Source organism: Plecotus auritus (assembly GCF_963455305.1).
Source record: "Plecotus auritus genome assembly, chromosome: 1".
NCBI classification, from domain to species: domain Eukaryota; kingdom Metazoa; phylum Chordata; class Mammalia; order Chiroptera; family Vespertilionidae; genus Plecotus; species Plecotus auritus.
In genome coordinates this window covers 140973698-140998392 of record NC_137770.1, presented here as the reverse complement: position 1 = coordinate 140998392, position 24695 = coordinate 140973698, and the positions used below count along the sequence as shown (strand labels likewise).

The window sequence follows — 24695 nt, the reverse complement described above, 5'->3', positions numbered from 1 at the left end:
TTTCTGTTCGCATTGTCTTTTTATTTTCCTCCTGAATTGGATCCAATTTCTTACTTTTTCTTAGTTTATTTACTAATTTTGGTAGAATCTATCCTCCAGTAGTTCTGAGATAGTATGCATGGGATTGTAATTATTTGAGAAATTGCTTGTTTAAAAATGTATTCCATTTTATTTTTATTTTTTAAAAATATATTTTATTGATTTTTTACAGAGAGGAAGGGAGAGGGAGAGAGAGTTAGAAACATGGATGAGAGAGAAACATCGATCAGCTGCCTCCTGCACACCTCCTACTGGGGATGTGCCTGCAACCAAGGTACATGCCCTTGACCGGAATCGAACCTGGGACCTTTCAGTCTGCAGGCCGACGCTCTATCCACTGAGCCAAACCAGTCAGGGCTGTATTCCATTTTAAACAAGATTGATAGTTTTTCTAGGTATAGAATTATAGGTTAGAAGTCATTTTTCCCTCTTGGAATTTTGAAGCTATTGTTTCACCATACTCTATGTTCTATTTTTGTTTTAGATAAGTCTACTGTTATTTTGATTCTTAATTTTTAAAATGTAACCTTTTAAAAGAAGCTTTTAGGATATTCTCTTTATGGTCTAACATTTCATGACAGTGTTTATTAGTATGTATCTTTTTGCTTGTTTGTTTTGCTATTGGATCTCTGGTAGGCCTTTTCAATCTGGAAATTCACATCATTCAGTTCTGATAATTTAAAAGTATATTATTTTCTAACTTTCAATCCCTTCCTCACTGTTTCTATTCTTTTTTCCTCAAACTCCTATTTTGGGGATGTTGGAAATACTGAAGTCATCTTATGTGGTGTGGAAGATTAATCATAAAGACAATGGCCAATAACCCCTCCAAACTCTTTATTCACAGTCTGATCCTCATATTAACAGGTGAACTCTATTATCTTTCTCATGGAATCTGGTTTGGTCTTATGAGTTGCTTTTCCAATAGAAAGTGGCAGAGGTGATGTCTGAGACATCTAGGCCCAGGCTATAACAGGATTGGACACTTCCCTTTTATTCTTTTTCTTCTGTAAATTAGCTTAGAGTAGATTACTCAATAGTGAGAGGTGATGTGGAGAGAGGCCTTGGAGAGTGAGAGGGTATCTTGGACTACAGAGCCCCAAGCGGTTATAAGTCAGAATGTACTTATGTCACTGCCCTAAGCAAAAGAGGAGAATACCTACATGCTGAGCCCAGTCAACCAACAAATTTATGAAAAATAATAAATTGTTTTAATTCACTAAGTTTGGGGGTGATTTGTTATGAAATAATAAATAACTGATACATTCTCTAATTCTCTAATACCTTCTTTCCCATTTCCCATTTCTTTTCTATATTTAAATTTATTCATATATTCTTTTTTAGGAGGATTCCACTTTCTGGGTTTTATTTCTCTTTTAACTCTTCTATTAAAAGTTTAATTTACATTATCATGTTTTTAATATTCAACAGCTATTTTTTCTCTGAAAAAAAATTAATAGCTTTCTACTAGTATTCTTATTTTAAGGATGTAAACATCTTTTATATTTTTTTAAGAAATTTAATTACAGTTTAAAAGTGCTTTTGAAATCTGTTTTTGTTTCTCTTAAAGTCCACTTTTGGATTGTTTTGGTTTCTGTCTTTTCCGTTGATACATTTCTTAAGTGTTTGGTGATCCTTTTATTTTTAATTTTCAAGTAGTAAGAAACTGACCAAAAATTATTTCCTTGATGAAACTTGTCAATTATTGGACTTCACTGTAAGACAATCTGATTGGGTCATTTTATTGGATACTCTCAACTCTACCTATAGGGCTTTTCTATGGGCCTGATTAGATTTCCTGGAAAGGAATCCTGGAAGGAAGAATACCGTACTCTAGAAGCATTCCGGTAATCTTTCCAGCCAGGTTTGAATGCATGGTTTGGATGAGAGGGAACAAACATTCGCCCAGCATCTGCTTCTGTTCCTGGGGGGTGCTGCGGCCAGCATGGAGGCGGACAGGGGCTCCTCCCCTGCACATGGACCACAGGCTGGGGTGCCTGCAGAGGTGGTATGGCAGGGTGAGGCTGTGGACACTGGAGGCATACTTGTAAGGTGCAACAGCCCGAGGAGCAGCAGCAACCACAGCAGCACGACGTGCTAAGTTCTGCACAGCTGTGGGAGCACCTCCAGACTGGCAGCTGTCAGTCAGCCCTTGCTGGGCAGCACCAGCCCCACCAAAGTCCACAACCAAGCGGTCCGGGCACTCAGACCTGACGCTCTGAGCAGTAGTAGGGAGGCCACGAGAGGCTGGAGCATTACCAATTGGAGCCAGATGCCAAAGAGTTGGACTGGCGTATAGCACTTAGCATTCCTTGGAAGCCTTGAGGTCTCCCACCTTGCTGCCAGTGTGGATTAGATCTCATCTGCGCTAACTGGTTAGGTGAGTAATATGGAGGCCTTCCCTGAGCCTGTGGAACTGCTGGCACAAAGTAGCCACCAGTTGCAGGCTGGAACTGATTAAAATGGCATTGGCAGAGAATGCTCTCATTCCGGCCACCCGCTGCATATACTGGTTGGTCAGGTTAGTCTTTCGCTCTTCCTTCCTTTGGGCCAGGGCGACATACAGTGGCTTGGAGCCCAAGATGCATCTATTCATCTCAGCGACTGCCTTGGTGGTCTCTTCAGGAGCTGAGAAGCAGACAAAGCCAAACCCTTTGCTTCTCTCATTCTCCTGCATTCCCTTAGCACTGGTGATGGATCCGAAAGGAGAAAACTCTTTCCTTAACTTCTCATCGTCAATGGTGTCATCCAAGTTCTTAATGTAGAGATTCACCCCCTGAAACCAACTAATTCTCTCTTGCTTCAGCTATTCAAATTTCCATTTAACTCAGCCTGCCATTCTATTTTCTTCTGTGCACGGACTGCAAAAATGACTTTCCCACTGATTTCTTTTACATTCATCTCTTCCACAGCCTTATTGGCATCCCCGTGTTTTTCGTAACTCACAAAGTCAAAGCCTTTGGATTTCCCAGTGGGATCTCTCATCACCTTGACACTTAAGGTCTTACCAAACTGGCTGAACAGCTCTTTCAGACTCATCATCCACCTCTTCCCCAAAGTTTTTGATATACACATTAGTGAACTTCTTGGCTTTGGACCCAAGCTTGGCTTCCCGCTCTTTTTGAGACTTGAATCTGCCCACAAACACTGTGTGGTCATTGAGGAGCATGCCATTTATCTTCTCGATGGCCTTGTCTGCAGCCTCTTGGGTCTTCTTGCTGCTGCTACCTCTTAGGCAAGGAAAAAACAATTCAAAAGCCAAATAACCCCTCATGAAATTCAGCTCAAGGTTTGAAGACTTCCTAACTTGTCCTATGGACCTCAATGCTAAGAACCACAAATTGCAAACTTAATAGGTCATTTTGTATCAAAAGATCAATTATGAAGCCCTAGAATTTTTCATTTAAAAGAATATATTCTCTGGGTTCTGCTACGGCTCAGACAGTGTTAACTCCCCCCAACCCCTGTTGTGGTTTTGATCTTCCCCGCTCCCCCAGAAATTGGTTTTATTTGATGTATCCAAGTCTTTAAGTTTCTCAATAAAGAAAAAAAACTCCATAAAAAAACCCAGAATACTGTAATCAGATTAGAAAGAAAGAGGCTATGGGTTTGGGTTGTTGTTCAAAATGTAGATTTTTCATTTAGGAACCTCTCCCTATTTTTAGTATTGTATTTCTGCCATCACCTGGGCCTGGTATGCCAGCATTTGAAGACGCCCTGGAATAAATTTATAGTCTTAATTAGCAATCACTCTGCTATATGGTATGAATGACAGTTTTTAAGACCAAATTGCTTTTTATACAGATTTTTAATGAATTACCTTGTTTTTAGCTCCATATTACTTCCCCCAAACCTACCCCCAGTTTCAGAGATAAATGGTGCTTCTAACTTTTGAACTGTTTGGGGGTCCTTATGTGCTAGTCAGCCTGAAACACATATTTAACGTTCCCTAATCTCTTAAAGTAGTAAGCAGTAACTCACTTGGTTTCTGGGTTTCAAACTGTACTGCTGCTGGTGGTCTTTTTAATCTGCTGTTTTGTCAGTTAGTGACTTAAAAAAAAATAACACTGCAAATTTAATTGTGCCAAAAAGCAACCCACTGATGTGACCTGGGTATTGTTCCTGGTGCTAGTCTCTAAAGTTGATTCTCTGGCTTTCTTGGAGAATTTTTTGTCTAGTTATCTTTTAATAAATTTATTTTACGCTTAAACTTGCTTAGCGGTGACTTATTTATTTTAAAAAATATATATTTTATTGATTTTTTACAGAGAGGAAGGGAGAGGGATAGAGAGTTAGAAACATCAATGAGAGAGAAACATCAATTCAGCTGCCTCCTGCACACTCCCTACTGAGGATGTGCCCACAACCAAGGTACATGCCCTTGACTGGAATCAAACCTGGGACCCTTCAGTCCACAGGCAGTTGCTCTATCCACTGAGTCAAACCGGTTAGGACATCAGTGAGTTTTATTATTTGCAGTTAACAACTTTGCCTAATATGGTACTAAGTGATGATTATAGGTAGAATTTGTGATATTGATATCAAGTGCTATAGAGTAGTCAATATCTCTCTAAATCAGGGGTGGGGAACCTTTTTCTGCCAAGGGCCATTTGGATATTTATAACATTATTCTCGGGCCATACAAAATTATCAACTTAAAAATTAGCCTGCTATATTTGGCCAAACATTTAATTAACTCTCCCCTAATACCTTGGCAAGGCCAGACCAAATGATTTATCGGGCCTTATATAGCTCTCAGGCCGGACATTCTCCACCCCTGCTCTAAATTGTTTCATAAGACTAAGTATTTTAGCCAAGAAAAAAAAAATGTGGTCAAATAGTTTTAGGAAATGTCACATCCTATGTCTCCTTTTTATAGATTTACAATGCATATTAGCATATTAATCCTGCTTTAAAGAAATTTGTTCAATCCTGTCTTCCCAAACTTACTTTTCAATTGAAATAAAACTTGTAAATATTTTGCTGGATATGCTTTAAAAATGTTGAAATAGGCAAATATAAGCTGGGGAATTTGGAGAGGTTTAATGGGTCCAAAAGTAGTGCCTTGACACCATTTTTTTCTAAAAATCAATAAACAATTTAATCCAACATATTTGAGAGACAAATAAAAACTAAACAATAAGAGAGTACAACATAAAATTTGCAGCTACAGTAAAACTTAGAAATGTAAGGCCTGAAATATATTTAATATGTATTTATATGTTTATTTATATGTCTATATTTATGCATCTATGAATACATACATATGAAAAGAAATGAACAATTAAAGAAGCTAGAGAAAGAACAATTATCCCCCCGCCCCCTTTCCACCCCCCCCACCAATTTTAAGTTAAGGAAAATACCAATCAACATTCATGATTGAAATACATTCCTTCGTCAATCATAACCATAGGCTGGCTGTAGATATAAGAGGCAAAATTAATGCATTCTGTGAAAACCAATTGGCTATATAGAATTACAGGAAAGAGTATTGTATTTTTATTATTATTTATAATTTTGTGATACATTGTTTAATCAGCAAAAGTCATAATAAACTTAATGAATACACACGACTTTTTTTCAGAGAGCCATTCACTGCTATTACACTGAATATATGGCAATACATGATATTACCTTTCTAAAATCTGAAAATTCTTGAATTCCAACATGGGTCAAGGAACATGACTCAATATCACTGTTTAACAAAATTTAAGATAATTTATATTTGTTTTGAATTTTACAAGGCTCAAGTCAAGTAGCAGAAGTTTCCAAAAAATAATTTTACTTGCCCTTGATATTACCTTTTTTTCTGAACTTTCCAATCTGCTTGAGATTTTAAATATAATTGGTTGACGTAATATTTAAACAACTGCCAAGTCAACATGGGTCATTTTCAGAAAATACATAATTTCTTGTAATGGCACATCTGTATAGGGTTCTTCTCTGCTAAAGTAATGTAACTTGATCCTGAAAGACCTTAATAGCATTTTAAATAATATTTTGTATATTTTCCAGAAAAAAGAGTCATCAGGTCCAAGGTACTCTTTTCCCCCTTTAGTGTTGCAGGCTACTATGAAGAAATCCAGGACATTTTTCTCTTGAGAAAAGTTGAGTATAATAATATTTTGCTGGCAGCAGAGAGAAGGAAAATATTAGTTTAAATCAGGACAAAACCATGAACTTTCTACTGGCCAGAAGTAGTACCAAAATGAAATGATATTTTAGAGAGAAAATCAAAGCTAAAACATCCTTTGACATATACAGGTCATTCTTGTCAAAAAGGAATAAAAATATGTGTAGGAGCTTTATAATTTTGAAAATGATAACACATATTTTATTTTCCCAAGATCTCTGAAAGGGTGATAGTACCTTAATGAAGTCACCAGAGTGAGAGATCCAGATGTTAAATTTTGTTCATATATACACAATTGATCAGTTTTAGAGATCCTATCTCCTGCTAATCACACTTAAAAGGAGTAATATATAAACTAGAATGTAAATTTATTGACTTATAATGGCTGATATATTTTTCCAGTGGCTACAGATTTTGTCTTTTCCACCTAGGACTCTTTATTCCTTAATATCTAAGAAATGAACAATCTGTACTTTACTTGGTAAACATGAAGTCAAACCAAAGAGAGAAGGATAGTTTTAAAGGTTCTTTTCACTCAAAATTATCTGTACTTATTCCACAATAAAGAATGCCTCCTTAGCAAACAGAATATTCTTATCTATTTGACTTGAGTCATTATTCTCTGGACAGTGCTAGATAAATATTGCTAAATCTTGAACTTTAGGTGTCAGTTCATTATACTTCAAGATCACACACTTTGGCTAAACAAGCCCCTTTTTCAGATTTGTTACAAAACAATTTTTAAAAAGGTCATAGTCTCAGTCTTGCCCTTGGGAAGCATATGGAGAATCTAGATAAGAAATCTGACTTGTTACAAGATCATGTTATAAATATACTAATCAGAACCAGACAGAAACATGGTGTACCTTTGAGAAAGATAACTAGATATTTGGTTCCACTTGAAACTGATCTTTAAGCATTTGTTCTGCTTTGGGGGAGAGGGGAGACCACAGTTTTGCAAAGATCACCACACCGTTAGCACAGTGAAGGGAAGCAATCCAGAGGGACCTCTGAGGGCAAATGATACCCTCTCCTGTGTTGTCCTAAGCAGCTCAACTCTGACTATGAACTTGCATACCCTAACCAGCAAAACAAAAGCACAGAAGCTACCCAAACACCCTCTTTCCAAGGTGGTTTAGAAATCATTTATTACTATTCAAGCATACTTCTGATTTCTAGAAGCTTGTCAAAGCAGTCCTTCTAACCACATTTAGTATTGATAAACACATTTTTTTCTCCTTGCAATGCTCCTAATGCCATATTTTCTTAAAGATTGGTCTCCAGGACAATTGCCTGGGTGGCTCTCCCCTAATCCACCAGGGTTGTGGTTTTTTAAACTGATTTCAGAGAGAAAGGGGAGAGAGAGAGAGAGAGAGAGAGAGAGAGAGAGAGAGAGAGAGAGAGAGAGAGAGGAGAGAGAGAGAGAGAGAGAGAGAGAGAGAGAAATGATGAGAGAGAATCATTGATTGGCTGCCTCCTGTGCGCCCCACTCTGGGGATCAAGCCTGCAACCTGGGCATATGCCCTGACCAGGAATTGAAACATGACCTCCTGGGCTGGGCCAGGATTATGTTTTAGACCCGAAGCTATAAGATGGGAGCCAAAAAGATAGATATGGAAATCAGGCTGAGGGATTAAAGAAGGCATTCTAGAGGAGATGATTGCATGTGAACCGAAGTTTAAAAGACAAGTGATAAGTACATAGGTAAGTTGGTTGGCAGAGGGAATAATATGGCATGGAGTACAGTATGTATTGTTCCATTTGCCAGGAACAAAATGTGCAGGTATGGGGTTGTCAAGATGAAGTTAGAAAACCAGGCAAGATCCATGAGTTTAAACTTTTCTAAAGCTATGAGGTGTCACTGAGAGATTTTAAGTAGAGTGCCATGATCAATGTTTTACTTTAAAAAGATCATGGTGGCAAGTAGGTGGGGGTGGAGGCATTAGACTTTTGGAGCCAAAACCTTTTAGGAGGCCACAGCATGGACTGAAGGGGTGGAACTAGAAGAGTGGGCAGTTTCAAGAAATATTTAGAAAGTTGCTTTATAAGATTTGATGACAGATTAGATGAGAAGGGTGTGGAGAAGGATTCTGGGTTAGAAACTAGATGGGATCTACAAGGATCAAGAATATAGAAGGATGTGTAGATATGGTGATAAATAAAATGGAGAGGAGATGGTGATTGTTTTATATGCCTAATTCTTTGAACATATAATTTTCACTTTAATTTGCCATCACATCTTAAAATAGTCTCTAAACCCTCTTCAAAGAAGAGAAAGTAAAATGACTCAGTTATATATGAAAGCATCTGGGGATTCCGAGAACTTTTACCTCTAAACAAATGCTTTTTTATTTCCTCCCTAATTTCTTGTCTGCTCTTCTTTCTTCCTGCCTTTCCTTATCATGTCCTACAAAAGATAATTTCCTCAATCCTGCCCATCTATTTGTCAACCTTACCACATTGCAATCAGGATTTACTTTGTTTCATTGTTCCCTGAGATACCACCTGTCTATTCATAGTACTTATTTGCCATTTATAATCTTCTATAGTTAACTGGTTAAAACCCCGACTTCCTTTCTTACAAATGTTTACCATTTAAAAGCTTAATTATAAATTTCCTTAGAAGTTTAAATTATTTGATACCTGCCAAGGTAATCATTGTTTTGTTGCCTAAAGGATACATTCTTAAATTAATTGACTTCTTGATATACTTCATTCTGATCATTGGCAAACTAGGTCCCACAATAAATTATTGAATATTAAGCTTATTGGACAGCCTTCTTTATGTAGGAACATTTTAACTTAACAGTCACTTTCTAAGTTACAGAATATTACAGGATATTTTATTTTTCAATATTATTTATGGTATTTCTTTTTAAGCATTTTTTATTTTTCCATTATAGTTTACATACAATACTATATTAGGTTCAGGTGTACACCCCAGTGATTAGACATCACATACCTTACTAAATGTAAGGTACAGTAAATCTCATACCATCTGACACCACACATAGTTATAAGAATATTATTGACTATGTTCTCTATGCTGACTATTCTGTACCAATAAATTTGTACTTCTTAATCCCTTTACCTTTCTCACCCATATCCCTAACCCCCTCCCATCTGGCAACTGTCAAAATATTCTCTATATCTATGAGTCTGTTTCTGTTCTCCTTGTATATTTTGTTTTTTAGATTCAATTGTTGACAATATGAGTTTATTTGCATTTTATTGTTCATATTTTTGGTCTCCTCCTCCTCCTCCTCCTCCTCCTCCTCCAAGACCTGTTAGAATTCACAACTAAAAGGAGAGATGCAGAGAGAAAGTTTATTTTACTTTTCCTGAAGGGAAAGGGCCGGTGCATTGCTAATCAATACAAGGGCAGGTAATAAACAGTGGCCTGCTCTTTTAAAGGGTAATGGCTGCTGTTGCTAGGTGACAAGGAAGGGAGGGAAATTTAGGGCTGAGATAGTCTGCAGATGTCCTAGGGAGGTGTCTTTTCAGTGTTTTTCCCAAGCCAGTACAACATGTTTATAGTAAAAATTATGAAGAGTTCAAAAGAGGCTTGTTTGAAGAGAAGCAGGGAAGGGAACTTTTTAACTAGAGACTTCTTGGTGCAAATTATCCCCAAGTTGTAAAAATGGCAGGAAGGATAGGTATGCAAGAATGTAGCCTTGAAAGTAGCTTATCTTGTCTTGCCAGCATTTGAACAGAGGGCTGTTTGAATCAGAGGAGCTAACAATCTTGGGGGTTAATTACCAGGTGATTCTCATAAATTGTGGAAGGCTACAGCAAGAAAAACACAGGCCTTTTTCTTATCCTCACACTCACAAAACCTTTTAACATTTCATGTAATACTGGTTTGGTGGTGGTGAACTTACTTCATCCAGGCTCTGATACCCATTGAGTCCACCCCTTGAGTGTGTTGCTTGAAGAGGTGGTTTGGTGATGCTTTGACGTGATCTGGAGCTATCTACCAGGTGCACTGACTCTGGGGCCTTCCAGGAGGTACAGGATAAGATCAGCCACTGCCTGTGTTCTGCCTGGGGCCATCACAGCTTCCCAGCATGAGCTACAAAGTGATCTGTAGATGGCTGTTTCTTGTGCTGGGTCTGTAGGTGCCCAGGTGAGGCCAAGTTTTGAACAAAGACCAGCTGCTGCTAGTGCCAGGCCTGGGGCCACTTAGTGAGAGGCCAGATGTTGCTTGTTTAAGAGATTTTAAGAAAGTCTGAAGCATGAGCCAAGACAAGCCATTCATATGGAAACAGCTTGGGTGGGTCTGCAAATTGGGTTGGGGTGGGGGTCTCAAGGAATCACCAGAGAGGGACAAATAGTGTGGGCCAGGCTGATGGAGACTCAGATATGGCACCTGCTGTTGTTTTACTTTTTTGGTTATCAGGAAAAATGAAAGAAGTCTGGTAGTTGTCTGAAAGATTCCCATGAAATATATGCTTCAATCGACATGGAACAGTGTTGTGTCCCCACTCCCCTGTTATCGTGCTGACTGGGCCCACCTGTTGTGATGTCCATTTATAATAATACATGAATCAGGCATTAGACATTTGCTTAACTCTTAGGGAACTTGGGTTTACAATATAAAATATACTGTTATAACAGGGACAGTGAGCACCTTTCTCATCTATACAGGCCTCTTGTTTTTAAATCTATAAAATGGATATATTCCTGTTATTAGGATCAAATAAAATAATGTGTTTGAGTGACTTTCAAAAGAATACATTAGGGAGATAGAGGGGTATTGGGGCGATAAGGACACATATGTAATACCTTAATCCATAAAGAAAAGAAATGAGCAGCACAGGTCAGGGGTGAGACCTGAGGAGTGGTAGGCAGAATGGTGAGCTGGGGAGCTTGCAGTCCATTGGAAGAAGGCACGGACTTTGCAGCAATAGCCAGTCACAGCTCTGTGGGAAGGGGGCCCAGGGTGGCCAGATTTTCCATCTTCAAAGATAAGCTTGAAATCTGGATTTTTATATGAAATCTACCAACTTTTAAATGTTGAGAACTGATTCAAATACTTCCAGGAAAGCTTTGTGTCAGCAGGAAAATTGGCATCTGCAGTCCGCTCTTACGCAGGAACTCTTGCTCCCCACTCCCCATGTTTCCTGTGGGAGGAACTTTAGTGAGACTACACCCTCCCGTCTTTCTCCTCTGATTGGTGCATTTCAGAGAAGGAACTTGGTGTGCGCAGCTAATCTCCTTCCTCCTCAGGAGCCCGCCTGCCCACCAATGGGCAGTGTTTCACAGTCTGGGTGGGAAAGTCCATCTAGTCAGGGATGAGATACGCGCAAACTGTCTTCGTCACAAACAGAAAGCCATGTTCTCCTTGGTGTATTAGCCTTCTGTGGCTGCTGTAACAAAGTGCCATAAAATGAGTGGCTAAAAACAATAGAAATTTCTTCTCACAGTGCTGGAGGCTGGACATGGAAAATCAAGGCGTCAACAAGGCCGTACTTCTGAAGGTTTTGAGGAAGAATCCTCTTGCCTCTTCCAGATTCTTGTGCCTTCCAACAATAAATAATGTCTAATGTGGGAAAAAAAAGAATACATCATATTATACTTATGGGTGCTATTACTTTTATTGTCTTAAATTTTAAGAGAACATATTTTAAAAGAATAGTGGTCTCTAGTAGTAATTTCCTTTTTGGAGAATGATTTTAATATATTCAAGAAGAATCCTTATATTAAGTTGATTTATAAAATGAATGCCAGTTATCGACACTGGAATGGAATTGGGAGAATATAATTTTAAATGCATACTTTGTTTCAAACTATGTGTTTTTTGTTTTTATAGTTACTGAATGGTATCTGTTTCTTATAATGTCTACCATGTGGAATGACCTGAACTTACATTGCTTGCTAAGGACTCAAGATGAGAAAGATTCCATTTGTAGTTGTCAAAAAACACTATGAGTTATTTAAATAACAATGTGTCACCATTTTTCTTATGAGATCATCCAGTGATTTTCTTATATCACTTACTGTATTTTTCAATTCTAAATCTTCTCTTTGCTTCTTTTTATTTATCCGCTGAGATTTCCCATTTTTTTGAGGAACATTTTATATGATAATTGGCCTGTACTATTCAAAAATGCTAATATCATGAAAGACACAGAAGACTGTGGAATTGTTCCAAGTTAAAGGAGACTAAAAAGATGTGACAACTGAATGCAACCTGTAATCACAGGTTGGATCCTGAACCAGACAATATTTTCCTTTTTATAAAACAAAACAAGACAAAACACTAGTGGGCTGGCTGACAAAATTTGAATGTCTATAAGTTAGATAAGAATATTATGTCAAGGTTAATTTTCTGAGGTTGATCATTGTGCTGTGTTTATTTAAGAAAAGTAGTTGATAATAGAAGAACTCACACTGATTTTTTTTTAGAAGAAAGAGGCATCATATCTGCAATTTACTCTGAAATGTTTCAAAAAATTTACTCTGAAAAAAAACAGAGATGAAACATATGGATAAAAATACCTGCCTTGTTGGGATGTGAGGACCACATGAGCTAGTACATATTAAGCACCATACTCCTTTGCTTTCACCAAAAACATGGCCCTTCCCTAGGATGAGCCTAAGATAACTTATTCCATAAAATACTGAAATCTCACTATAAATTTCTATAAACAAATTGACTTTTCACCTAATTTTTCTCTGTTGTAGTCTAGCCAAAGACTTTACTTACTAAAAGTACCCAACAATCTTTGTTAAATGGTTACTATATTTGAAATCCAGTCCTATATGTTAGTTATTTTTTACTAATAAATCTTTATTGTTCAGATTATTACAGTTATTCCTCTTTTTTCCAAAAGCTCCCCTCCACCCGGTTCCCACCCTATCCTCTGCCCTTACTCCCCCCACCCAATCCATCACTATCCTCATCCATAGGTGTACGATTTTTGTCCAGTCACTTCCCAGACCCCCCACACCCCTTTCCCCCGAGAATTGTCAGTCCACTCCCTTTCTATGCCACTGATTCTATTATATTCACCAGTTTATTCTGTTCATCAGACTTTTTATTCACTTGATTTCTAGATTCACTTGTTGATAGATATGTATTTGTTGTCACTTTGTTGTTCATAGTTTTTGTCTTTACCTTTTTCTTCTTCTTCCTCTTCTTAAAGAATACCCTTCAGCATTTCATATAATACTGGTTTGGCAGTGATGAATTCCTTTAGCTTTTTCTTATCTGTGAAGCTCTTTATCTGATCTTCAACTTTAAATGATAGCTTTGCTGGGTAGAGTAATCTAGGTTGTAGGTTCTTGCTATTCATCACTTTGAATATTTCTTGCCACTCCCTTCTGGCCTGCATAGTTTCTGTTGAGAAATCAGCTGACAGTCGTATGGATACTCCCTTGTAGGTAACTAACTGTTTTTCTCTTGCTGCTTTCAAGATTGTCTCTTTGTCTTTTGCCCTTGGCATTTTAATGATGATGTGTCTTGGTGTGGTCCTCTTTGGATTCCTTTTGTTTGGGGTTCTGTGCACTTCCTGGACTTGTAAGTCTATTTCTTTCACCAGGTAGGAGAAGTTTTCTGTCATTATTTCTTCAAATAGGTTTTCAATATTTTGCTCTCTCTCTTCTTCTGGCACCCCCATAATTTGGATGTTGGTATGCTTAAAGTTGTTCCAGAGGCTCCTTACACTATCTTCATATTTTTAGATTCTTTTTTCTTTTTGCTTTTCCAGTTGGGTCTTTTTTGCTTCTTCTTATTTCAAATCTTTGACTTGATTCTTGGGATCCTCTAGTCTCCTGTTGGATTTCTGTATATTATTCTTTATTTCAGTCAGTGTATGCTTAATTTCTAGTTGGTCCTTTTTCATATCCTTGAAGGTCTCACTACATTTCTTGGAGGTTTCTAGAAGATTCTTGAGTAACCTTATAACCGTGGTTTTGAACTCTATCTCCAGTTGTTTGCTTTCCTCCATTTCTTTCATTTGTGACCTGTTTCTTTGTCTCCGCATTTTTGCTGCTTCCCTATATTGATAGAGTGGCTTTGTGTGCTAGGTGTCCTATAAGGCCCAGTGGCTCAGCCTCCCTAATTACCTGAGGTGGACACTCTTGGTACACCCCTTTGTAGGCTGTGTGCACAGTTTTGTTGTAGTTAAGCCTTTATTATTGTTGGTATCACTGGGAGGAATTGACCTCCAGACCAACTGGCTGTGAGTATAAGTTGTATCTATGATGGGAGAACTTCTGTGCTGGAGACAGCCTTATGGGGCAAGACTTGCTTCAGTGGGGCTTTGGCACTCACTGAGTCTGCTCCCTGAGTGTGTCTCTTATGGATCTGAAGAGTAGTAGTCTGGATGGTCTCTCTCTGACCACTGGGTACATTGCCTCTTGGATCTCCAAGGAGAGAGGCCACCCAGCAGGAGCTACAGAGAGATCTGCAGATTCCTTATCTTTGTTTGGGGTTTGGAGGTGCCCAGATGAGGCCCAGCTGTGAAGCAGTGCAAGCTGCTGTCGAGCCTTGAGTCTTCTTTTGGAGGCTCTGGGGCTCTTTGACCCAGCTGCAGTATGTTGGGTTTCAGATTGCAAAGGGCCAGGCCATTCATATGCAAAAGCCTCTGCGCACAAATTGGGTGGGGCAGGGTCTCAGGGAATTACCAGGGTGGAGAAAACAGCCATGGCTGACCATCAGCCCTGCCTGGAAGAGGTCCTGTGTCTCTGTATCCCGCAGCACTGTGCAGGAACAATGATAGTTGCAAGCACCTCTGAGAGAAAGCCGCCCTCGAGTTCCACCTGATGCCAGACAGTCCAGTTTCTCCCCATATGAGTCTGGGTCCCCAGAGTCCCGCCCAGAACTGGAGTTCAGAGCATTCGGGAGCTTGTGTCTCCCTCCGATTGAAAAAGACAACAGCGTATATTGTTGCCAGCCCTTTTCGCGTGTGCACCTCCGTACTTCTGCACTTCACTTCTGCACTTCCGCTCCTCCTCCAAGTCTCAGTGTGCTTTTCTCTTTCCTTCTAGTTGTAGAATTTCCACTCAGCCAGCCTTCCTGTGATTCTGGATGATACAAGTTTTGTCTTTTAGTTGTAGTTTTGAAGTGGTTGTGCGAGGTAGCAAGTTCAGGTGTTTACCTATGTCACCATCTTGGTTTCTCCTATATGTTAGTTTTAATCTCCGAAAATTCACAATGTTTAAGTAGATGATTTTTAATTTAGGTGGAGAAAAAATAAGAATCCATGATTTGCAGGCTAATTTGCAGTTTGGGCCAAACAAGAAGACTCACTTTGCTTTTTACCAAATAAAATTAGTTTTTGGCAACAAGATTCGGGTAATTGTCTCTGAAGCTGCTGGCAGTTTAGGTATTGTCTATACAAATTCTTATAGTTTAGGGAACAGAAACCCCCATTTTTCCTCTTATAAATTTAAACCATTATAAACATAAACTTTCAATGTTTGTTCAGGGATGCTAATTACTTTCTTCTTCTATTTTTCTATGATGAAGCCATTCTTGGATGTCAGCAAGCAAGATTAAACTTTAGGAGCATGTGAGGCCAAAGGGAAATGCTTTATTGTTTTTCAGTCTTACTGGGTCATTCAGTATTTGATTATCTAGACTAATAAGGGGAAGGGGAAACATGAATAATTAAATTGTACAGACAAGCTCTTGTACCTTATTTTGGCTGAAGGATTCTCTCTTGTCAAACTTTTTTTCCAGAAGAGCTAACAAGTAGACTGGTTAATTTCCTGTCTTGTTTCTATTTCCTTTGTCCTTTCAAAAAAGTATCAACAACTGACAAAATGTCTCCATCCCAAATCTTTATTCCCTCTGCCATAAAGGAGTATTATCAATAATGAGAAAAAAAGCAGAGATCCTTGAAAAGACAGACTTGGTTATTCTAGAACTTTCTGATTATAAAAAGGAAGACAGAATTTAAGCCTGAATTTGGCATCTGGCTTTTCCTTTTCTTAATAAGTCTCCAACAATGTTAAAGGCTATTTTCCTCTTTCTTCCCATTACTGGCTTTTTTTGGCACCTCAGAAGTAACAATGGAAATAAACATTTAACAGATGGTCCCTGCGGTTTCCTTGACATACACACATACTACACAAGGAAAGCATAACTAATGGAGGCAATTAGATCTTATTTTAATTTATTCTATTTCCCTCAGAATATTCACCTAATCACATATTTTTGTTGTTTCTGCCTTTTATCTCTGTGGTCCCTTGCATACAGTTTTTGAAGCATTCTTCAAGGTCAACACCCTGTGTCCTTTTTTTTTTTTTTAATACACTTTTATTGATTTCAGAGAGGAAGGGAGAGGGAAAAAAAGAGAAACATCAATTATGAGAGAGAATCATTGATCAGCTGCCTCTTGGACTCCCCACACTGGGGATCGCCCCACGTGGGGGATCAAGCCCACAACCCGGGCATGTACCCTGACTGGGCATCGAACCATGACCTCCTGGTTCATAGGTCAACTCTTGACCACTGAGCCATACTGGCCAGGCCTCCTGTGTCCTTTTTATCCCTACTTCTACACCACAGAAAAGTGGTGTTATATTGTTAATACAAATAGCTTCACCACAGCAACTCTGCAGAGTTTCTATAGAAAAAAATTAGGAAAGTTCCCCACATCTGCATCTGGTTCTCTCATAAAACCAGAGGTCATGGGGGGGAAATAAGCCAAGAAATATTAGCAAGAAGAGGAATAAAGGAATGAGTTAAGGGAATATAAGTGGGAAAATGAGAAATTCCACTTAGGGACAGCCCAAGAGATATGTTAACTGATAAGAACTGGGAATCTAACTTCTCCACATGGCCTGGAGAGGATACATGGGCTCAAGGCCAGGATGTTCACAAACATTAAAAGGGCACATAGTCTTAGCTATAGAAAGCAAGGCCAAATTCTGAATCTGAGCATTCCAACGCATGAAGGGACATGCAACAGGTGACCAGGCCAAGGTCTACATGAGGAAGAACAATCAAGCAGAAGGAAAACTAAGCAAGGCCCCAGGCAGGAGGTTCACAGGAGGCAAGAGATGCTGATGAGAAGCAGAGTCCTGCACAGGCAAAGGCCCAAAGCAGCAACCAAAGGGGATCTATGAGCCAAGGTCTGAGATCACTCTTCTCAGCCCTGCCTTTATCACTGGGAGCAGGCCAGGGCAGGGCATGGTGGGAGCCCAGGAGAGGCAAGGGATTCTGACAGAGTTGTTCTCAGCTGTAGGACCTCTTATGGTCTTGCTGGCACCAGTGACTTGAGTAAGGGTTAAACATCAATTTTTTATTGTGAAGATACATATCCACTTGGAAATGTCCAGTATCACAGGAGAAAGGGAGGAGATGGAAATGGAAATAGGAAGGGAGGAGGAGTGAGAAGGCACTCAGGGTTTTCTAAGAGGTCATTAAGAAGTCTGACTTCCTGGGGTGAAAGATGTGCTAACTAAACTTGTGGTAATCATTTCATAATATGTACATAAATCACATTGTTATATTGTACATGGAAAACTTATACATATTATCCTATCTAATAAAGAGAATATTCTAATTGACCCTCATGCCATTGCAAAGATGGTGGCACCCACAGCCAATAAGGAGGGAATATGCTAATTGACTGCCCCGCCCTCAAAGATGGCAGCACCCACAGCCACAAGATGGCAGCACCCAGTCCCCTCAGCCCTGCATGCCTGCCTCCGGAGTCCCCCAGTCCCCTCAGCCCCGCAGCTGCCCAGGGCTGCCTGAGGCTCAGGTAACCAGGTCCAACTGAGGCTTGCACTGCTGGCAGTGGCAGCAGCAGGGGTGTGATGGGGCGTTGCCTTCCCCTGATCACCGGGTCACCTCCTGTCCCTGAGGGCTCCTGGACTGTGAGAGGGGGCAGGCCGGGCTGAGGAACTCCCCCTCCAGTGCATGAATTTTCATGCACCGGGCCTCTAGTGTGTTAATAATATCTCAGTAAAGCAGGGGGGAAAAGAGAAGGCTGGCTTGAAGTTATAGTAATTATATTTAAATCCAAGTTCCACCATTTGCTAGCCAAAGTTGGATCCTAACTCATAAAAACCAGGGCAAGTAATTGAACCTGTCTATGTCCCACCTGTGAAGTGAGGATAATAGAGTATCATTCCTCATAAGGTTGTTGGGAGGATTAACCATAAATTGCTTAGAAGAGTGCTCTACACAGAGTAGGTGCTCAATACATGTTAGCTGCTGTTTTGTTCTTTATGTATATTCTCAGAAGGTAGTTATTGATCATCCACAATGGGCTATGCACTTTGCTAGGCAATGGAAAAACTGTGGTAAACAAAATGCACATCATCTCAGCAGTTAATAAATGAACAGTTTGAAAATCTAGTTAAGAGTCTGTAAAAAAAAATTTATGGAAGGTAAAAAATGTTGATCTGAGTGACACAAGATGTCCAGAAATTATTTTTCCCATTAGTTACATCATGAAAATAGAAAAGAGTAAGAGTATCTTGGAGAGAGCTTTGTCATTATGAGAACCATGTTATGTACAGCAGTCCCCCTTATCCATGGGGAATACAATCCAAGACCCCCAGCAGATGCCTGAAATCGCAGATAGTACTGAACTCTATGTGTACTGTATTTTTTCCTATACATACATATCTATGACAAAGTTTAATTTATAAATTAGGCAGTAGGAAATCAACAATAACTAATAATAAAATAGAACAATTAAAACAATATGAAAAAATAATTAGAATGTAGTCTGTCTCTGTCTCAAAATATCTTATACTCACCTTTTCTTTCTTTTTTCAAAGAGACTTATGTGTTATTTTTACTAGGTACTGTTTTTTGGTTCTCTTAATCCTCACCCAAGGATATTTTTCCATTGACTTTTAGAGCGAGTGGAAGGGAGGAGGAGAGACAGAGAGAGAGAGAAACAGTGATGTGAGAGAGACACACATTGATTGGTTACCTCCTGCACATGCCCTGACCAGGGTCGAGGATCCAGCCTGCAACTGAGATACATGCCCTTGACGGGAATTAAACCCAGGACCCTTCAGTTCCTTGGCCAATGCTCTTCTCACTGAGCCATGTCAGCCAGGGTTTTACTCACCTTTTTACTTAAAGGAAGCACTTTATGGCTTCTCTTTGGCATATCCAAATTGCCAGCATGACTATTTTTGCACTTTGGGGCCATTATTAACTAAAATAATGGTGACTTGAACACAGCACTTCGATAGTGTGATGGTTGAAGGGCATTTTATGATAAAGGCTGTCTTATTAAAATTAAGTAATCATTGTGATATAATAAAATGATTTCTAATTTTGTACATACATTTTATGATTTATATAGTCCTATATGTACCTTGTAGATACAGATTTTGAAAACTAGGCATTTTATTTATAAATTGAATTTATAAGCTTCTACACTACAACATCTAGTAAGGCTACATAAACAAAAGTATAAAGTTAAATATAATTGCAGGTCTTGCCTGAAGGATGAATGATTTAAATATTTTATAGTTCTTCTAACTTCTGAAATCTATCTCTTCCTTTGGCTCCTGGATTATTAATAGAGAATAAACATGTCAACAATTTCACATAAAATTTGAAATGCAAATACTCCTGGGAGAAGCAGTACATATGTTTATATTCCCACAAAGCCCTGTTGGGTCCTTTCCTAAAAGTTTGGGAAAGACTGCCAAGCTGTTGAAGCAAGCAGGGCAGAAGCAGGGGTGTCAAGGTGCTGGAGACAAATTGAGCTCATCTTTCTACTTAAAACCCACTGATCCACTGAAATGATTCTGTAACTCACTCTTATGACACCTAGCGGCTATAGCCATTTCTGCATCAGCAACATACACATTTCTAAAATAATATTATTTTTGATTTTTAGAAATGGAAAAAAATTACTTTGAACTGAAAAATCACAGTTTAATCACTGAGAACAGGGCAGAAAACCACTGTCTTTTGTCATTGATTTGAAAGCTACATTCCTTAGAATTCATATATATATATATATATATATATATATATATATATATATATATATATATTATTTCAGAGAGAAAGGGAGAGGGAGAGATAGAAACACTGATGATGAGAATCATTGATTGGCTGCCTCCTGAACACCCTCCACTGGGGATTGAGCCAGCAATCCAGGCATATGCCCTTGACTAGAATCGACCCTGGGACCCTTCAGTCCACAGGCTGACGCTCTATCCACTTAGCCAAACCAGCTAGGGGACAGTCCTTAAAATTCTTGAGTAGGTTGTGCAAAAGGGGATGGACAGAATGATCAAATCCTTGACGAGGTCCATTGCTATATAACATCCATCAGGGAGCTTAATGAACAAGTGAGAAATGGTTCCCTTGGTTTAATAATTTGATAAGAGGAAAGAAACAAAAAGTCAACTGAAATCAACCCTTTTCATCTGGAAAGTAGAGGCCAGTATGCCACAGGCTGAGGTTTGTAGATTGTGATGGTAGGTGGACTCACTTGGGCCTTTCCAATGTTTCCTTCTTCATATTTTCTTGTTCAAGTACTAAATATTCTTATCTATACTAATAAAAGGGTAATATGCTAATTAGACCAGACATCTTCCGGACAAAGCCATGGTGGCAGGGGCCGAGGCAGAGGCAGTTAGGGGCAATCAGGCCAGCAGGAGAGGGCAGTTGGGGGCGACCAGGCCAGCAGGTGAGGGCAGCTGGGGGCAATCAGGCCAGCAGGGGAGCAGTTAGGGGCATCAGGCCGGCAAGCAGAGGTGGTTAGGGATGATTAGGCAGGCGAGTTGTTAGGAACCAGTGACCCCAGATTGTGAGAGGGACCACTTATTGGCCTCTAGTTTGTTATACAGTAGGTCCTCGGGTTTCGTCAGAGATCCGTTCATACGGTGCGACGTAACGTGATTTTTGCCATAAGTCAGAACCCACCTACATAAGCACCTATGTCACTCACGTGGAGCACATACACAGTGGTAATGAAGTGAAATAGTAAAAGAAAATTAAAAGAAAGATAACAATTCCTGACCTTTACTTGTGGTAAATAAATAATAAAAAACATAAAGCACATATGTACATACGTCGAAATGCCAGAACTTCTTTTTTTTTATAAATAAATGGGAGATGGCAACGTAACCATGAAACAATATATGTTGAGTCCGACATAACCTGAGGACTGCCTGTATAAAGATGTACAATGCTAACTGAACATTCTTAAATAATTAGGAATAGTCACTTAGTAAATACATTTATACCAATCCTGGGCTTAATAAAGTATTGGAGAAATAAAATGGGAGGAATCAAAACTGCAATCCAGCAGTAATTTTCTATCATCTTTTACCCACAATATGTAGATTCATCAGACAGCTTTGTGAAGCTAGGTGACTCAAGGTTCATAGGCCTAGAATAGTAATATTAACAATATTATCTTGCTTTGTTTTACTACCCCATAATTTATTTAACCAATTTTCTATTGTTGGACACTTTATCTAAAATATTTTGACTATTGCAAATAATCCTGCAAGGAGCATCCTTGCACATAAATCTTTGTACCCAGAACTAATATTTTGTTTTTAAAATTATAATGAAAGTAGGGGCCCAGTGCATGAATTCATGCAATTTGAAAGGACCTGTGGGCCAAGAGGCTGCAGTGGGCACAGGGGTGAGTCTTGGCCCATCCTTCCAGCCCCCAACCCACCCCTCTTGCCGCGGCCCCTGGTCCCCTGTCGGCCAGCAGCCCCTCTCCCACTGTTGCCGCTCCGACGCCCTGACAGTGCTGGCTCCACTTTCATCCGCTGATGGCACAGAATGATTGGGCCCGGTGCCAGCAGCGTATGTGAGCGGTGCTGGTGCCGTCAGTGGGTGCGAGTAGTGGCTGCTGCCCCAAATGCCCCACAGGAGCAGGGGGTGGTGGAGAAGCCCTCAAGGGTGATCGGGGCTGGCAGCCACCACTCGCACCCACTAATGGCACTGAGAGATCAGGGCCGGTGCCAGGTGCCAGCAGTGGGTGCAAGCGGTGGCTCTGGTGCCGGCAGCAGGTGTGAGGGGGACCGTCACTGGCAGTGGGTGTGAGAGGCGGCTGTTGGCCCTGGTTGCCCCTCAGGAACAGGGGAAAGTGGAGAAACCCTGAGGGGCGATTGGGGCTGGTAGCCACCACTCACACCCACTGATGGCGCCGGGTGATGCCTGCAGCGGGTGCGAGCGGGGCAGGCACTGGCAGCAGATGCGAGTGCCCGGCAGGACAGCAGCACGCGGGAGCAAAGAATTTTCAGTAACCACCAGAGGCTTGCCCCGATGACAGCGACTGGCGCCCCACCTTGGTCTGGCGCCCCCACTCACCTGTTCTACCATCCCGCCATGGCCAATGTCCTCATGTTCTGCGTACGCCCCCTGGTGGTCAGCACACATCATAGCGACCAGTTGTTCAGTTGTTCTGCCGTTCGGTCTATTTGCATATTAGGGTTTTATATATATAGATTAAAACACACAAAAAAGCCTCTATCATAATTAAAAATACTCTTGTACCTACCACTCAACTTAAATTCACTTTTACTGATATAGTTCGTGTCCCCATGCATTCTTCCTCATTCCGTCTCATTTCTTATTCCCAGTGTAGCTGTACCCTGGCATCACGACTCGTATGTATGGTCCTTCTTCATTCCTTTATGCTTTCACTACATGGTGTGTATCACTAAGCAACACTTATATTAACTACACAATATAAATTTCTCTGATTGCAAATGTAATGCATGCTCATTGTAGAAAGGTTGGCAATATAGCAAAGAATAAGTAAAAATACAAACAAATACAACATCATGAAATATTATCCATTGTTAGTATTTTGATCTACTTGGCTCCTCTTAATACATACTTTGAAAAATCAATTGGGTTCAAAACAATTACTTTAAATTGAATGGTGCCTTTTCATTTATAAGATGCTTTGTTTCCCATCTTAATTCCTGAGTATCTCTGTGAGTCAGGTGATATTTTTGGGTAATTTATTTTTTACCTCAATTCTAGAGATGAAGAACAGAAGTTCTGAGAGATGAGTTAATATCTCAATATCTGTTGGCTAACAAATGAAGAACTGGAACTCACTTGTGGAACTTTCAAGTCCAAGTCATCACCATTTTCCCTCATTAAAATCCCCAAGAATCAATGACAGTGATTCCTTCTCCTTTCCCTCTGTCACCTCTTGTCAACTTAAATGCCAGCTTTCATGTTTACTTTAAATAGAGGTTGTATATGTGCAAAAGTTCAGTAGGAAGAAGAGATAGTGTAATTTACCTTAGATGTTACAACTCAAAAATAAAAATAAAATAAAAAAGTCTTGACCTAGAGGGTACTATGCTAAGTAAGATAAGTCAGATGAGAAAAAACCAATACTGTATGATTGCACTTACATGTGGAATCTCAAAAAGCAAAACAAATGACAAAGCAAAATAGACTCATAGATACAGAGAACAAACTGTGGGTTACCAGAGGGGAGGGAGGATGGGGCAAAACAGGTGAAGGGGAATAAGAGGTACAAACTTCCAGTTATAAACTAAATAAGTCACGAGAATGTAATGTATAACAGAGGGAATACAGTTAACAATATTGTTATCACTTTGTATAGTTATTAGGCTTATCATGGTGATCACATGATAAGGTATATAAATGTCAAATCACTAAGTTGTATACCCAAAGCTAATACAATACTGTATGTCAACTATAATTTAAAAAATGATCCTGGGTCTTAGCCTTTACTGCCATGACCCCCGTCCTTCTTAGCTAAGGCCTGTATTCTGGGTCTAGGCATAGCTTTGTCCAGATGCTGCCAGAAAGGTCTACACTTACTTACAAAATGTGCAGAAATTGTTCTTATATAGTAGACTCTCTCTCCACAGAAATGAACTCCAGGGAGCAAATAAATTGGCAAAAAAGAGACTTTCATTAAGATGATTCTAGATTTGGTCTAAGTTGAAATAATAACTTTGTCAGAAGATTCTACAAAAATACCGATGATAAGAAAATCTGTATTTTTAAAATTCATTAATATTCCTTTTTGAGTGGCTGATATAAGGACACAGTGAAGATTTTTATGCACCTTTGCAACTGTTCTTCTTTTTACTTTCATTAAAGATGTCTCAAAACATTGTGATTCATCTATTCCTCCAGCGCTACCAATCTTCTACTGACCCATTGGAGAAATTCAGCTGAAGCAACTCCAGCATGTCAGGTGGAGGACAACTCTAGAAATTCTTATGGAATAGTTGCTTTCTGTTGGTGTCAGTTGTATTATATAGCTTGTACATAGAAGTTGATGAGGATATGTTGTCGTCGTCATCATCATCATCATCATCATCATCATACAAGTCATACAGGGTAATTACCATATTCCTGGCACTATATTTAGACTCCTTCAAGATAAATATTACCTCCATCTAAGAAATGAGGAAACTGAGGCTCAGGGCAGGAAATCAGCTAGCCTGAGTTCACCTTGTTAGTGAGGTTTTGAATCAAAGCCTGTGCTATGCGAGGAGGAATACGTTTGTGAAGCCTGCAAAGCCAATTTGTCTACAAGGAGAAGCCAAAGTCTAGGATTCT

General features: G+C 39.5%; 1 pseudogene across 1 annotated transcript; it reads right to left on the bottom strand.

Moving 5' to 3' along the window:
• Window positions 1–1828: 1828 nt before the first annotated feature.
• Window positions 1829–24484, bottom strand: LOC308241259 (polyadenylate-binding protein 4-like; annotated as a pseudogene). Its single transcript has 2 exons — window positions 24402–24484; window positions 1829–3269 (listed from the first exon to the last, which is right to left on the bottom strand). The product of its transcript is annotated as a polyadenylate-binding protein 4-like (transcript).
• Between the last annotated feature and the right edge of the window lie 211 nt (window positions 24485–24695).